Below are 15,281 nucleotides of genomic sequence, written 5' to 3' on the forward strand. Positions count from 1 at the left end.
CCCTGCACTTCTTCAAAATAGTGCCATGGAATCTTTTACGTCCATGTGAGAGAGGAGATGGGGTCTTGATTTAACATCTCATCCGACTGCACTGGAGTGGCAGCCTAGATTTTTGTGCCCAAGTCCATGGAATAGGACTTGAACCTATAACCTTCTCACTTAGTGCTACCCACTGAGCCACAGCTAACAGTTTAGGTATGACGGTAGAGATTGTTGGTGGGTAAGTGCTGGGGCATGGAGCTTTGGGCAGTGAGTGAAGTATGGGGCTCAGATGATGGTATGTAGCATTTGTTGCAGCATTCACTCACTCTGACCACCCGAGTGAGGTTGTTAAATTTCTTCCTGCAATATGTGGGTACTGGGGACAACAGTGCTGCCCAAAATGTGCTGCATTACCATCTTCTACATGGTGTGGAAGATTTTTGACGAGGGCCTCCACCCACCATCTCTCCACAGAAAAAACCAACGTCTCCAATGCTGCATCGCAGACTCTCTCCCTGGGGCATGGGTCTGCCATGAATATGGCCAGTCCTTCATCCTCCATCCTCCATCCTCCATCCTCCATCCTCCATCCTCCATCCTCCATCCTCCATCCTCCATCCTCCATCCTCCATGCCTCATGCCTCATGCCTCATGCTCATGCTCATGCTCATGCTCATGCTCATGCTCATGCTCATGCTCATGCTCATGCTCATGCTCATGCTCATGCTCACTGAGGCAGCTGAACAGCCAGCAATGCTGAGAATGAAGTACCACAGTATCAATGATTCTCCCCTTTAAGTGGTGAAATAAGCCTGCGACAATCATAGCTTGTGATTAGACTGCATCTGGTATTGGTCCACCCTTTGAGTGTAATGCCAATGAGCTTGGGTTTTAAGACTTGAATTAGGACTCCAATCATTTTGTTGAGCAGTGAGCATGAATTTTGCATGCAGTCTAAAGCATTGGGGCCTGCATCTAATTCTCCAACTTTTCTGCTGACACCACCCATTCCTTGGCTATAATGAATTTCTAGCCCAAGTCTACCCTATCTGTTCCCTTTAATATCTTGAAAACTTCGATCAAGTCACCCCTTAATCTTCCAGTTTCTATGCAATACAACCCTAATTTGAGTAATCTCTCCTCGTAATTTAACCCTTGGAGTCTGGGTATTATTCATAGAATGATAGAATCATAGACATTTACAGCATGGAAGGAGGTCATTTCAGCCCATCGTGTCTACGCTGCCTAAGTAATAGCTATCCAGCCTAATCTCACTTTCCACCTCTCGGTCCGTAGCCTTGTAGGCTACAGCACTTTAAGTGCACATCCAAGTACTTTTTGAATGTGGTGAGTGTTTCTGCCTCTACCACACTTTCAAGCAGTGAGTTCCAGACCCCCACCTCCCTCTGGGTGAAAAAATTTCCCTTCAAATTCTCTTTAAACCTCCAACCAATTACTTTAAATCTACGGCCTCTGGTTGTTGACCCTTCTGGGAAAAGGAAAAAGCCCTTCCTATCTGGACCCTCATAATTCTATACACCTCAATAAGAACATAAGAACATAAGAAATAGGAGCAGGAGTAGGCCATATGGCCCCTTGACCCTACTCCGCCGTTTAATATGATCATGGATGATCCGATCATGAACTCAGGTCCACTTCCCTACCCACTCCCCATAACCCCTTATTCCCTTATTGTTTAAGAAACTGTCTATCTCTGTCTTAAATTTTTCAATGTCCAAGCTTCCACAGCTCTCTGAAGCAGCGAATTCCACAGATTTACAACCCTCTGAGAGAAGAAATTTTTCCTCATCTCAGTTTTAAATGGGCGGCCCCTTATCCTAAGATTATGCCCCCTAGTTCTAGTCTCCCCTGTCAGTGGAAATATCCTCTCTGCATCCACCTTGTCAAGCACCCTCATAATCTTATATGTTTCAATAAGATCACCTCTCATTCTTCTGAATTCCAATGAGTAGAGGCCCCACCTATTCAACCTTTCCTCATAAGTCAATCCCTCATCTCCGGTATTATGTCCTTACTATACAGTATAAATGCACATGAGGCCCATACTTGAGAAAATATCACTCTGTGACCAGTTACCTTTATTACTAAGACCTCAAGAGGCAGACGGTGGGTGGAGCTTCCGCTTTTATACCAGAAAGTCCAGGTTAGGAGTGTCTCCCACAAGGTCGCCCCTATGGTCAGTGTTCTCAAGGTATACAACTTAGGTCAACTTATACATGGGTTACAATGACAGTTGAATACATGACATCACCTCCCCACCAAAGTCTTATTGGGATCACAGGTTAAGTCTCTCTGGTGGTTTGCGCTCCCTTGTAGAGTGCCTGAATTGGGGCTCCGGTTGTTAGGCGCTGGCCTGAGTGTCTGCTGTTTGCGGTGCCTCAGGCCTGTCCAGACTGCCCACAGTGACTGGGCTCGCCTCCACTTGGTTCCGGCGTTCGGTCACCTGTGGTGGAGTAAACTCTATGTCATGTTCTTCCTCTGCTTCTTCTATGGGGTTGCTGAACCTCCTTTTAGTTTGATCCACGTGTTTGCGGCAGATTTATCCATTGTTAAGTTTAACTACCAAAACCCTATTCCCCTCTTTGGCAATCACAATGCCTGCAAGCCATTTGGGCCCTGCAGCGTAATTAAGGACAAAAATAGGGTCATTGACATCAATACATCGCGCCCTTGCATTCCTGTCATGGTAGTCACATTGTGACTGACGCCTGCTCTCAACAATTTCTTTCATAGTAGGGTATATAAGGGATAGCCTGGTTTTGAGCATCCTTTTCATTAGCAGCTCTGCGGGTGGAACCCCTGTGAGTGAGTATGGTCGGGATCTATTGGCCAACAGGAGGCGTGATAAGCGGCTTTGTAGGGAACCCCCTTGGATTCTGAGCATCCCCTGTTTGATTATCTGCACTCCTCGTTCCACCTGGCTGTTTGAGGCCGGCTTGAACGGTGCCGTTCTGACATGGTTGATTCCATTGCCTGCCATAAAGTCCTGGAATTCAGTGCTTGTGAAGCACAGGCCATTGTCGCTGACCAAGACATCCGATAGACCATGGGCAGCGAACATTGCCCGTAGACTTTCTACCGTGGCAGAGGATGTGCTTGAATTTAAAATGGCACACTCAATCCATTTGGAGTAGGCGTCGACTACAACCAAAAACATTTTTCCCATGAAAGGACCTGCGTAGTCCACATGGATGCGTGATCATGGCTTGGCGGGCCAGGACCAGGGGCTAAGGGGGGATTCCCTGGGTGCGTTGCCCAGTTGAGCACATGTGTTGCACCTGCGAACACAAAGTTCCAGGTCTGCATCTATCCCTGGCCACCAAACATGAGACCTGGCAATTGCCTTCATCATGGCAATGCCCGGGTGCTCATTGTGAAGTTCTCTGATAAACACCTCTCTGCCCTTCTGGGGCATGACTACTCAGTTTCCCCACAGTAGGCAATCGGCCTGAATCGAGAATTCATTCTTGCGCCTATGAAACGGTTTAAACATCTCAGGGCATGCCCCGTACGTGGCTGCCCAGTCCCCATTTAGGACACATTTCTTAACTAAAGACAGTAGCGGGTCTTTATTTGTCCAGACTTTAATCTGAAGGGCTGTCACAGGTGAGCCTTCGTTTTCAAAAGCTTCAAAAGCCATGACCATCTCAGCATCATACTCAGCTGCCCCCTCAATGGTGGCTAGTGGGAGCCTGCTGAGTGCATTGGCACAGTTTTCAGTGCCCGGTCTGTGCCGAATTGTGTAGTCATAGGCGGCTAACGTAAGTGTTCACCTCTGTATGCGGGCCGATGCATTCGCATTTATGGCCTTGTTGTCGGCCAAAAGGGACATTAGGGGTTTGTGATCTGTCTCCAGCTCAAAATTCCTGCCAAACAGATACTGGTGCATTTTTCTTTACTGCATATACACATGCTAGCGCTTCTTTTTCTACCATCCCGTAGCCCCTTTCTGCTCGGGACAGACTTCTGGAGGCATAAGCTACCGGCTATAACTGCCCATTGGCATTCACATGCTGCAACCCACACCTGACCCCATAGGATGACATATCACACGTTAAAACTAGTTTCTTACACTGGTCATTTAACGTTAACAGTTTGTTGGAGCATAACAAATTGCGCACTCTATCAAAAGCCCTTTCCTGGCTGTCCCTCCAGACCCAATCACGACCTTTGCATAGCAGCATGTGTAGTGGCTCTAACAGCATGCTCAATTTGGGAAGAAAGTTGCCAAAATAGTTCAGGAGCCCCAGGAGCAAACGCAGCTTCATCGTGTTATGGGGTCTGGGTGCTCTCTGGATCACTTCCATTTTGGACGCAGTAGGTCTGATCCCGTCTGCTGCTACCCTCCTCCCCAGGAATTCTACCTCTGGAGCTAAGAAGACGCACTTCGCCTTTTTCAGTCACAGCCCTACCCAGTCCAGTCTGCGTAGCACCTCCTCCAGGTTGTGGAGGTGTTCTTCAGTATCGCGACCCATGATGAGGATGCCGTCTTGAAAAACCACCGTCCTTGGAATCGACTTGAGGAGGCTTTCCATATTTCGCTGAAAGATCGCGGCGGCCGAACGAATCCCGAATGGACATCTGTTATACTCATGTGTCATGATGGTGGCCAGCTTCTTTGACTTACTCACCAGCTCCTGGGTCATGTAAGCCGAGGTCAGGTCCAATTTTGAAAAAAGTTTACCACCGGATAGCATCGCAAAGAGGTCCTCCACTCTCAGTAGCGGGTACTGGTCTTGGAATGACACCCGATTGATGGTGGCCTTGTAATCGCCACATATTCTGACCGACCCATCCGCCTTGAGCACCAGCACAATCGGGCTCGCCCAGTCACTGAATTCGACTGGCGAGATGATGCCTTCCCTCAGCAGGCGGTCCAATTCGCATTCTATCTTTTCCCGCATCACTTACGACACCGTTCTGGCCTTGTGGTGTACTGGCCTGGCGTCCGGGTTTATGTGAATCACTACCTTGGACACCATGAAAGTGCCGATGCAGGGTTGAAATAATGAGTCAAATTTGTCCAGGACCTGTGAGCATGATACTCGCTCCACAGAAGAAATTGCATTGACATCGCCCCATTTCCAGTTCATGGCAGCAAGCCAACTCCTCCCCAGTAGTGTGGGACTATCCCCCGGGACAATCCAGAGTGGCAACCTGTTCTCCGAATCTTTGTGGGTCATGACTACCGTGGCGCTGCCTAGCACCGGAATGACCTCCTTTGTATATGTCCGTAGCAGTGCGTCAATCGGCAATAATTTTGGCCTCCTGGCCTTGGACACTCACAACCTTTCGAACTGTTTGATACTTCACAGGGACTGGCTGGCCCAAGTGTCTAGCTCCATTAATACTGGGATGCCATTGAGGAGCACTTTCATCATTATCGGTGGCGTCCTGGTGTATGAATGGCATATGTGCTCCACATGAACTCGCTGAACTTCAGCTTCCAGCGATTTCCCCCAGTATTCATTTGGCCTTGTAGGGCTTACATCGGGCCCGTCCTCCTCCAACATCAACCTGGCTGCAGGCTCCCTGCACATACGCGCCAAGTGACCGCTGACGTTGCAGTTTCTGCAGGTATATTGCTGATACCTGCAAGCTCTGGCTAGATGTTTGCCTCCACACCTCCAGCATGAGCTAGTGCCCCGTTGTTGGAAACAAAAGGTCCATTACCAGTCGATCATCTCTGACTGTCTCTGTGACTGTCCTTAAGCGCACCATTAACATGTGTTGATGGCCCCATTACTGGCCGCATTGTCCATTGCGATGGCATGAATCGCCGTTCAGCTAGCCATTGTCTCTGTTGATTTCCCCTGTGGGTTCGACTGCATGCTGGGGCATATCCGATTGCCCTTGTCTTCCTAGAGAACTGTGTGCCGCGCTAACAATGTTGACTCCCTGGTCGTTTGCTGCATTTGAGCCAAGCTTTTTGCCAAAAATCATTCTGGTCTCTTTCTCCCCTGAGATAATTGTCTGGGTGATCATAGCCACCGCTTCCAAGGTCAAGTCTTTGGTCTCAATCAATTTCCTGAAAACCCCAGCGTGCTCGATGCCCTCAATAAAAAAGTCTCGCAGCATCTCCGCTCTGCATGCATCTGGTAACTTACTCGCCAGTCGCCTGAGATCTGCCACGAAGTCTGGAACGCTTTGTCCTTCTCACCGTCGATGCATGTAAAACCGGTGTCTCACCATGTGCATGCTGCTCGCCGGTTTAAGGTGTTCCCCGATCAACTTACTGAGCTCTTCGAACATCTTGTCCGCCGGCTTTTCTGGCATTAGAAGGTCCTTCATCAGGGAGTACGTTCTGGATCCACAAACCGTCAGGAGATGAGCCCTGCGTTTGTCGGCCGAATCCTGTCCCAACCATTCCTTAGTGACAAAACTTTGCTGTAGTCTCTCAATAAAGTCGTCCCAATCATCACCAACATAGTAGCTCTCTTCTGTGCTGCTAGTGGCCATGCTCGCGTGGTTTAAATCCCAGTTTCTCATCGCCAATAATATGTCCTTACTATACAGTATAAATGCACACGAGGCCCATACTTAAGAAAAGATCACTCTGTGGCCAGTTACCTTTATTACTAAGACCTCAAGAGGCAGATGGTGGGTGGAGCTGCCCCTTTTATACCGGAAAGTCCAGTTTAGGAGCGTCTCCCACAAGTTCACCCCTGTGGTCAGTATTCTCAAGGTATAAACTTAGGTCGGCTTAAACATGGGTTACAATGACAGTTGAATACATGACATCCAGAATCAACCTAGTAAACCTTCTCTGAACTGCCTCCAAAGCAAGTATATCTTTCTTAAATATGGAAACCAAAACCGTACGCAGTATTCCAGGTGTGCTCCTCACCCCCATACCCTGTACAACTGTAGCAAAACTTCAAGACTTCCCTGCTTTTCTACTCCATCCCCTTTCCAACAAAGGCCAAGATTCCATTAGCCTTCCTGATCACTGACTGTACCTGCATACTAACCTTTTGTGTTTCATGCAGCACTTTGCAAATTTTCTCCATTTAAATAATAACTTGCTCTTCGATTTTTTTCTGCCAATTTGCATAACCTCACACTTTCCAACATTATACTCCATCTGCCAAATTTTTGCCCACTCATTTTGCCTGTCTATGTCCTTTTGCAGGTTTTTTGCATCCTCCTCACACATTGCTTTTCCTCCCATCTATGCATTGTCAGCAAACTTGGCTATTTTACAGTGGATTCCTTCATCCAAGTCGTTAATATAGATTGTAAATAGTTGGGGTCCCAGCACTAATCCCTGCAGCACCCCACTAGTTACTGATTGCCAACCCGAGAATGAACCATTTATCCCAACTCTCTATTTATGTTAGTTAACCAATCCTCTATCCATATATTACCCCCAACCCCATAAACTTTTATCTTGTACAGTAACCTTTTATAACTTCACAGTGGGGCAAGCAATAATCAAGGGAATAATGGAGGCATGTGAAAAAGGAAAGGCAGTAGTCATGGGGGATTTTAACCTACATATCGATTGGTCAAATCAAATCACATGGGGTAGCCTGGAGGAGGAATTCATAGAATGCATACGGGATTGTTTCTTAGAACAGTATGTTATAGAACCTACAAGGGAGCAAGCTATCTTAGATCTGGTCCTTTGTAATGAGGCAGGAAAAATAAACAATCTCCTAGTAAAAGATCCTCTCGGAACGAGTGATCACAGTATGGTTGAATTTGTAATCCAGATTGAGGATGAGGAAGTTGTGTCAGAAACGAGCGTACTATGCTTAAACAAAGGGGACTATAGTAGGATGAGGGCAGAGTTGGCTAAAGTAGACTGGAAACACAGACTAAACGGTGGCACAATTGAGGAACAGTGGAGGACTTTTAAGGAGTTCTTTCAGGGTGCGCAACAAAAATATATTCCAGTGAAAAAGAAGGGCAGTAAAAGAAGGGATAACCAGCCGTGGATAACCAAGGAAATAAAGGAGAGTAGCAAATTAAAGACCAATGCGTATAAGGTGGCCAAGGTTAGTGGGAAACTAGAAGATTGGGAAAATTTTAAACAACAGCAAAGAATGACTAAAAAAGCAATAAAGAAAGGAAAGATAGATTATGAAGATAAACTTGCGCAAAACATAAAAACAGATAGTAAAAGCTTTTACAGATATATAAAATGGAAAAGAGTGACTAAAGTAAATGTTGGTCCCTTAGAAGATGAGAAGGGGGATTTAATAATGGGAAATGTGGAAATGGCTGAGATCTTAAACAATTATTTTGCTTCGGTCTTCACAGTGGAAGACACAAAAACCATGCCAAAAATTGCAGGTCACAGGAATGTGGGAAGGGAGGACCTTGAGACAATCACTATCACTAGGGGGGTAGTGCTGGACAGGCAAATGGGACTCAAGGTAGACAAGTCCCCTGGTCCTGATGAAATGCATCCCAGGGTATTAAAAGAGATGGCGGAAGTTATAGCAGATGTATTCGTTATAATCTACCAAAATTCTCTGGACTCTGGGGAGGTACCAGCAGATTGGAAAGCAGCTAATGTAAAGCCTCTGTTTAAAAAAGGGGGCAGACAAAAGGCAGGTAACTATAGGCCGGTTAGTTTAACATCTGTAGTGGGGAAAATGCTTGAAACTATCATTAACGAAGAAATAGCGGGACATCTAGATAGGAATAGGAATAGTGCAATCAAGCAGACGCAGCATGGATTCATGAAGAGGAAATCATGTTTAACTAATTTACTGGAATTCTTTGAGGATATAACGAGCATGGTACCGATGGATGTGGTGTATTTAGATTTCCAAAAGGCATTCGATAAGGTGCCACACAAAAGGTTACTGCAGAAGATAGAGGTATGCGGAGTCAGAGGAAATGTATTAGCATGGATAGAGAATTGATTGGCGAACAGAAGAATGGGTCCTTTTCGGGTTGGAAATCGGTGGTTAGTGGTGTGCCACAGGGATCGGTGCTGGGACCGCAACTGTTTACAATATACAGAGATGACCTGGAAGAGGGGACAGAGTGTAGTGTAACAAAATTTGCAGATGACACAAAGATTAGTGGGAAAGCGGGTTGTGTAGAGGACACAGAGAGGCTGCAAAGAGATTTGGATAGGTTAAGCGAATGGGCTAAGGTTTGGCAGATGGAATACAATGTCGGGAAATGTGAGGTCATCCACCTTGGGAAAAAAAAACAGTAAAAGGGAATATTATTTGAATGGGGAGAAATTACAACATGCTGCGGTGCAGAGGGACCTGGGGGTCCTTGTGCATGAATCCCAAAAAGTTAGTTTGCAGGTGCAGCAGGTAATCAGGAAGGCGAATGGAATGTTGGCCTTCATTGCGAGAGGGATGGAGTACAAAAGCAGGGAGGTCCTGCTGCAACTGTATAGGGTATTGGTGAAGCCGCACCTGGAGTGCTGCGTGCAGTTTTGGTCACCTTACTTAAGGAAGGATATACTGGCTTTGGAGGGGGTACAGACACGATTCACTAGACTGATTCCGGAGATGAGGGGGTTACCTTATGATGATAGATTGAGTAGACTGTGTCTTTACTCGTTGGAGTTCAGAAGGATGAGGGGTGATCTTATAGAAAGATTTAAAATAATGAAAGGGATAGACAAGATAGAGGCAGAGAGGTTGTTTCCACTGGTCGGGGAGACTAGAATTAGGGGGCACAGCCTCAAAATACGGGGGAGCCAATTTAAAACCGAGTTGAGAAGGAATTTCTTCTCCCAGAGGGTTGTGAATCTTGGAATTCTCTGCCCAAGGAAGCAGTTGAGGCTAGCTCATTGAATGTATTCAAGTCACAGATAGATAGATTTTTAACCAATAAGGGAATTAAGGGTTACAGGGAGCGGGCGGGTAAGTGGAGCTGAGTCCACGGCCAGATCAGCCATGATCTTGTTGAATGACGGAGCAGGCTCGAGGGGCTAGATGGCCTACTCCTGTTTCTAATTCTTATGTTCTTATGTGGCACCTTGTCAAATACACCACATCCACTGGTTCCCCTTTATCCACCCTGTTCATTACATCCTCAAATAATTCCAGCAAATTTGTCAAACATGACTTCCCCTTTATAAATCCATGTTGACTCTGCCTGACTGAATTATGCTTTTCAAAATGCCCTGCTACTACTATAATAATGGACTCCAACATTTTCCCAACTACAGATGTTGGGCTAACTGGCCTATAGTTTCCTGGCCAATTTTTTGTCTGCCTCCTTTTTTATATAGGGGCGTTACATTTGCAGTTTTCCAATCTGCTGGGACCTCCTCAGAATCCCCAGAATTAGGTCTCCCCTCAGCCTCCTCTGTTTCAAAGAAAACAAACCCTGCCTATCCAATCTTTCCTTGTAGCTAAAGTTCTCCAGTCCAGGTAAATCTCTTTTGTACCCTCTCCAGTGCAATCACATCTTTCTTGTAATGTGGTGACCGGAACTTCATGCAGTACGCTAGCTATGGCCTAACTAGTGTTTTATACAGTTCAAGCACAACCTTCCTGCTATTATATTCTATGCCTCAGCTAATAAAGGTAAGTATTCCGTGTGCCTTCTTAACCACCTTATCTACCTGGCCTGCTACCTTCAGGGATCTGTGGACATACACTTCAAAGTTCCTTTATTCCTATACACTTCTCAGTGTCCTACCATTTAATATGTATTTCCTTGCCTTGTTAGCCCTCCCCAAATGCATTAATTCACATTTCTTCAGATTAAATTCCATTTGCCACTGTTCTGCCCACCTGACCAGTTCATTGATATATTCCTGCAGTCTACAGCTTTCTTCTTCATTATCAACCACACAGTCAATTTTTGTATCATCTGCAAACTTCTTAATCATACCCCCTACAAGTCTAAATCATTGATATATACCACAAAAAGCAAGGGACCTAGTACTGAGCCTGACGGAACCCTACTGGAAACAGCTTTCCAGTCACAAAAACACCTATTAACCATTACTCTTTGCTTCCTGCCTCTGAGCCAATTTTGGATCCAACTTGCCACTGTGCCTTGGATCCCCTGGGCTTTTAATTTCATGACCAGTCTGCCATGTGGGACCTTATCAAAAGCCTTATTAAAATCCATATACACCACATCAAATGCACTAACCTCATCGACCCTCCTTGTTACCTCCTCAAAAAATTAAATCAAGTAAATCAGACACGAACATCCCTTAACAAATCCATGCCGACTGTCCTTGATTAATCCGTGTCTTTCTAAATGAAGATTTATCCTATCCCTCAGAATCTTTTTCAATAATTTTCCCACCACCAAGGTTCGACTGACTGGCCTGTAATTACTCGGTCTATCCCTTTCTCCCTTTTTAAACAAAGGTACAACATTAGCAGTCCTCCAGTCCTCTGGCACCACACCTGTAGCCAGAGAGGATTGAAAAATGATGGTCAAAGCCTCTGTTATTTCCTCTTTTGCTTCTCTTAACAGCCTGGGATATATTTCATCCAGGCCTGGGGATTTATTCACTTTCAAAGCTGCTAAACCTCTAATATTTCTTCTCTCACTATGTTTATTTCATCTATTATTTCACACTCCTCCTCCCTGATTGCAATGTCTGCTTTGCCCCTTTCTTTTGTGAAAACAGATGCAAAGTATTCATTAAGATCCATATCCACGTCTTCTGTCTCCACACACAGATTACCTTTATGGTCTCTAATAGGCCCTACTCTTTCTTTAATTATCCTCTTGCTCTTAACGTAATTATAAAACCTCTTTGGGTTTTCCTTAATTTTACTTGCCAACATTTTTTCATGATCTTTCTTTGCTTTCAGAATTTCCTTTTTAATTTCACTCCTGCACTTTCTATAGTCCTCTAGAGTTTCTGGAGTATAGAGCCCTTCGTATCTGTCAGAAGCTTCCCTTTTTTTCTTTATGCCTCTTGACATCCAGGTAGCTCTAGATTTGTTAGTCACACCCTTTTTCTTTCAGGGAATATGCTTGCTCTAAACCCTCTGGATCTCCTGCTTGAATGTCTCCCACTGCTCTGACACTGATTTATCCTCAAGTAGCTGTTTCCAATCCACTTTGGCTAAATCACATCTAAGCTTAGTAAAATTGGCTTTTCCCCAATTGAGAACTTTTATTCCTGTTCTACCTTTGTCCTTTTCCATAAATTATGATCATTAGCACCAAAATGCTCTCCCGCTGATACCCCTTCCACCTGCCTTGCCTCATTGGGCTTGCTACATACTAGCTAAGAAAGTTCTCCTGAATGCATTTTGGGAATTCTGCACCCTCTATCTTTCACACAAATTCTATCCCAGTTAATATTAGCCTAGTTGAAATCCCCTACTATTACTGTCTTATAGTTTTCACACTTCTCAGAAATTTGCCTACATATTTGCTCTTCTATCTCCCCCTGACTGTTTGGGAGTCTATAGTTAACTCCCAGCAGTGTGATTGCCCCTTTTTTGTTCTTCAATTCAACCCATATGGCCTCATTTGATGATCCATCTAACATATCACAGCTGAAATTGTTTCTTTAATCAATACTGCGACCCCCCCCCCCGTCCTTTTTAATCCCCCTCTCTATCCCGTCTGAAAACTTTGTAACCAGGAATGTTGAGCTGCCATACCTGCCCCTCTTTCAGCTATGTCTCAGTAATAGCTATAATATCGTACTCCCAAGTGTCTATCTGTGCCCTCAGCTCATCTGCCTTATTCCCTAGACTCCTTGCATTTAACACCGACAAATTCCCTTGTTGTCTATTTTCTAGCCTTTATTTCCTCTGCCTTCCTAATTCACTTTCTAATTTTCTGCTTTCCCACTCCAGCTTTGCTTCTCTCCCTTCTAAATCTATTCTCGGGTTCTCATCCCCCTGCCCAGTTAGTTTAAATCCTCCCCAACAGCACTAGCACAGACCAACTACCGTAATGTAACATTTTACATCAGCACTGTTACAAGTACAGACCTAACTACAAAAGCTACTATCAGCATACCTTGCACCTTAGCTAGCTCTAATATTAACACCGCCTTTATTCCTGCTGTTGCTCCACCATTGCCTTTGAAGATCAATTGTTAGTTGTGAAAGAAAAGGATGATTACAGTAGATCATCTGAGAGTTTTGGTAGAAAAATGAAATTGAAAAAAAAAATTGCAGAACCTACTTTCTGCCACTACATGTCACTGTTGCACTTTGCAATTATGTTGTAGAGAATTTTCAAAGTATGTTATAGACATCTGAACCTTAAATGTTCTGCATATTGCACAGCCTAAAGGATTTTGGGGAGTAAGTGACTTACACACAAAATTACGATATGCACAAATCTCTTTGATCTTTTCCATCCATCTATCGATCCTTCCACCCATAAAATGTGCCCGAGCATCAAATTTCAAATTGTGCATGTTTGGAGGGTCTCTATAAAGTGCAATCAGATTGTCAGGCACACAGGTACCTGTATGCTCAAATCAGCTGACCCAGGAGGCACTCAATTTTGGAAATAAAATTAAAAATATAATCATTTTGCTGGGCTCAACCCCTGCTTTATATTATTATTCAGAAGGAGGAACAAGAGGAAGAGAACCAGAGACAGGAAGCCCAAAATGTGAAGCACCAGAAGTGGAGACAGCAGCCCATTCATAGGTACCTGACCCAGGCAGTATACAAGTATCCACAAGCAAAATACTGCAGATGCTGGAATCTGAAATAAAAACAGAAAATGCTGGAAATACTCAGCAGGTCAGGCAGCATCTGTGAAGAGAGAATCAGGGTTAACGTTCCAGGTCGATGACCCATCGTCAGAACTGGAAAAAGTTCGAAATGTAACAGATTTTTAAGCAATTGTAAGGGCAGGGAAAGGGGGAGGGAAGGAAAGAACAAAAGGGAAGGTCTGAGATAGGGTGGAAGGCAGAAGAGATGAAGAGACAAAAGGGATGATGGTGCAAGGCAAAAGGAGATGGTAATGGGACAAGTAAAGAAACAAAAGATGAGTCTAGATAGGGTGTAAATGGAGTTGGCAGAATCATCAACAGCTGACATGGGAAAGAGAAAAAAACAGAAAAAAATATTAAAAAATGGGGGCAGAGGTTATGTTTTGAAATTGTTGAACTCAATGTTGAGTCCAGAAGGCTGTAAAGAGCCTAAACGAAAGATGAGGTGTTGTTCCTCGAGCATACATTGGGCTTCATTGGAACAGTTTAAGAATAGAGGACGCAGAGCCCTCTCCTAAGACCCCCACCAGCGCTACTTAAAGAGATACATGCAAATTGCAGGTAAGTTGATTAAAGTGTGCAGGGATAGCTGCTGGAATTTGGGAAGGAGTTGGCTGCGACTGGAAGGTCTCTGAGAACACCACTTGCTCCCAGTCATGGGGACTATACTTGCAGTCACCCTTGTGCTGCAGCATGACAGGGAGATGGAGCAAAGGCAACAAAGAAGTCAAACTGCTTGCAGGGGGAGGAGGAGGAGGTCGAAGATGAGGATGAAGATGAGGAGGAGGAGCAAGGGAGGATGGAGACTGCACATCCATGTTCTGGACGGGCTGTCCGTGAATGCATCATCAGACTCCAGTTTCCCTGAATGAAATCCTAGATCCCTGTTGCTCAACAATTCTCCACCTTATCATCTCTCTGTCACGGAACATCACAGCATCCTCTTGGCCACAATACTGAAATGAAAGCCACCACAAAACAAACATTCCTAACCAAATTAATAAATCAAGTAATCCAATATTACATAACAAAGTCAATTAATCACCTTTGTGCATTCCCTTCCGTGTATATTCAAGAGGGAGTTAGATATGGCCCTTACTGCTAAGGGGATCAAGGGGTATGGAGAGAAAGCAGGAAAGGAGTACTGAGGGAATGATCAGCCATGATCTTATTGAATGGTGGTGCAGGCTCGAAGGGCCAAATGGCCTACTCCTACACCTATTTTCTATGTTTCTATGTCTATGTTTGCCATTGCCTGTCCTAGTGCTCCAATGAAGTGCTACCCCAGTGGCTACAGCATGGCTGGTGGAAGGCTGCTGACTTTCAGTGGGGGAGACTGCAGATGGCCTTGTAGGACAACCTTGAGAAGCTCTGGATCTAGAAGGCCCAACTGTGGACTGCAACATCTCGGCCTGGGCGACAGCAGTCTGGGCTGGCTGGCTGACAGGCAACAGCAAGGGCACTGGCGGAGCAGCAGGGGTAGGAGGACAAATGCCGTTGTCCTGAAAGAGGACAGTAGGTTCGTGCTCCATGGAGCCACTGGCACTGCCTCGGGGTGTTGCCTCAGTAAGCCTAGTATTCTGTTGTAGGACAGATTGCTGGTCTGCTGTGACACCCTGAAGCCTATTTCAAC

This window comes from Pristiophorus japonicus, chromosome 1 (assembly GCF_044704955.1).
Source record: "Pristiophorus japonicus isolate sPriJap1 chromosome 1, sPriJap1.hap1, whole genome shotgun sequence".
NCBI classification, from domain to species: domain Eukaryota; kingdom Metazoa; phylum Chordata; class Chondrichthyes; family Pristiophoridae; genus Pristiophorus; species Pristiophorus japonicus.